This window comes from Hyalella azteca, unplaced genomic scaffold (genome assembly GCF_000764305.2).
Source record: "Hyalella azteca isolate HAZT.00-mixed unplaced genomic scaffold, Hazt_2.0.2 contig10444, whole genome shotgun sequence".
NCBI classification, from domain to species: Eukaryota; Metazoa; Arthropoda; class Malacostraca; order Amphipoda; family Hyalellidae; genus Hyalella; species Hyalella azteca.
Genome location: NW_025940485.1, coordinates 23,003 through 25,238, shown reverse-complemented (window position 1 = coordinate 25,238; position 2,236 = coordinate 23,003). Strand labels below are relative to the sequence as shown.

The window sequence follows — 2,236 nt, the reverse complement described above, 5'->3', positions numbered from 1 at the left end:
TATCTTCCGTGATATAATGTACGTAAAAACACATCCACAATTAAGCTTTATAGTTTTCGCTTTCAGCATTGCTGTCAGTTTTCTGGGGCATTCAGCGGCTGACACTTGGCGCGAAAGTTGAGAGGGAATCTGTTGTTTGCGTAAACTTAATGTCATACGTAAAGTTGGTAAGCTTATGAATAATTTGTATAGGTTTTTTGTGTTGTGTGAATAATCAGCCCCGAATCTTTAATTTGTCATTGCGTATCTACTGTATTTTGTACTACAATACATGCCCAAAACTGGCACCTACACCGTTGGGCGTTGTACGTGCAGTGCGAGTGCAGCAACCATTGGGTATAATTCAGACTTCAGAGCATAGAGTGAACCGATTAGTCACTGTCTTACATTCTATTGTGCTACTGTTACAGTATAACATGCGAGACCACAATTTTTGAAGTGATGGATTAGTTGACTTAGCCTTGATTTGATGTGACTTGATGACTTGATGTGACTTATCCACCCACAACAGGTAGCTTTGTTGTATGTGAAATTGAATCCTTTTCTTTAATTATTGTACTAGGTGTTATCAATTAGAACTATGTGCACGGTGAGTAGGTGACATTATTGAGTGTTTATTCAGATGATTTCATTAATTGGCCAGGGAAATTTTGTTTCATTTATGAGTGAATTCTCTGTTGTTTTATATTTGGAAGTTGGAACAATTATGAATGGATGGTCCACAACATCTAAACTCTAATGTCTTAGGACGTACGTCACCTTGTATAATCACATGAATAATACTCAACACTAGCCTGCCAAACAGAAATCACTGAGTATCAACAGTATACTTTTTGTTGGTGTTTAAATCTCTTCCCACAGACCTACTCGGGACTAACCTCTTTGAGACAATGAACCACTTTTGCTGTTCCTTCTGTAGTTTTTCTTCTAAATTTCATTCTAGCCAAATGGATTTTAACATGAAGGAGGTATCTTGTAGTCACTTCTCCACCTTCTGATATCTCCACTTCTGAAGGTCATAAGACGATATCTGGTCAATGACTGTGGAGAAAGTTACAGGACCTAGTATTCTAGTAATTTGTAAAAAAAATCAATAGTTAGGTTTTTTCCAGCTCATTGCAGCATGGGTGGTTTTTAGAAGCTTTCACTTTATATCTTCTTTTATGTCTAATTTTTGAGAACCATATTGAAAAACAATCCATTAAATTGTGTACTAGTACCTCCACAGCAGCACTGCCTACTGTAAGTAGTAAGCTTAAAGCCATTAGCTTCATGTAATAATAATTTTGGAATGTGAATATAATCCATTTGTTCCCTGAAATTTTCTATCTAGCAAGAGATCTTGATCACCAACTTTTGAATTATTTGGACAAAATACAGTTATTGAAAGCAGCACTTCTCATACTTTAAAATTTTTTAAAATGAAGTTCAAGGATTGCGATTAAATAGAGCATTATATTTTCTAAATTATGTAATTCTGGATTGCTTTTTGCAGCTGCAACGAATCGTGTTGGAGGCTGTTCCTGTGGGTATCATACAGCCCGTGGGCATCATACATCTCTTCTATGATGCAGTGTGACAACTCTCGAGAACCTGGTCTGCTTTTTACCTTTAAAATTTACATGCATTTTATATATTTTCAATTATAAAAATATCTGATATATTCAATTATCTGCACATATATTTACATGTATATAAATATAATTTACAAGTTGTTTATTTCTGATGTGTACCATGTTGTTGCCCTTTAAATGATATTAATTCATTACAACAAATAATGCTTGGTGTATAGACGTGGTTGTGATGGCCATCATCTTAACATGGAAGAGACATGAGGTTATTCTTAGGAAATTAATTCATCCTATAGGATATTTGATTCATGTAGGCTAATCGATTTATGCGTTATGTTATTATTCTCGCAAACAAATAATATTCCTATATCTCTATTATTGTAATTTTGGGTTATTTTTCAGGAACGAGCCCCAAGCAGAACCGTCTCGCCGTGGACGACCGTCATCGGCTGGAAGAGGCGACCAGAGTGACGAGGGAGGACTTGAGAAGCAGAATGGTACGAAGCATTGAAATGAAGAAGCCTACATGCCAGCCAACATTCATTAAATAAATTGGGCCGCCTCGACCCCACCCCACCCCAGTTACACTCCCCAGTTACACTCACTCTAGTTACACTCTCACTCCAGTTACACTCTCACTCCAGTTACACTCTCACTCCAGTTAC

At 36.7% G+C, this 2,236-nt stretch overlaps 1 long non-coding RNA gene across 1 annotated transcript; it reads left to right on the top strand.

Moving 5' to 3' along the window:
- The first annotated feature begins 867 nt into the window (after window positions 1–867).
- Window positions 868–2,187, top strand: LOC108673856. The gene is made up of 3 exons (XR_001931005.2): window positions 868–1,242; window positions 1,496–1,596; window positions 1,974–2,187. It is a non-coding gene; the product is annotated as an uncharacterized LOC108673856 (long non-coding RNA).
- Window positions 2,188–2,236: the final 49 nt, after the last annotated feature.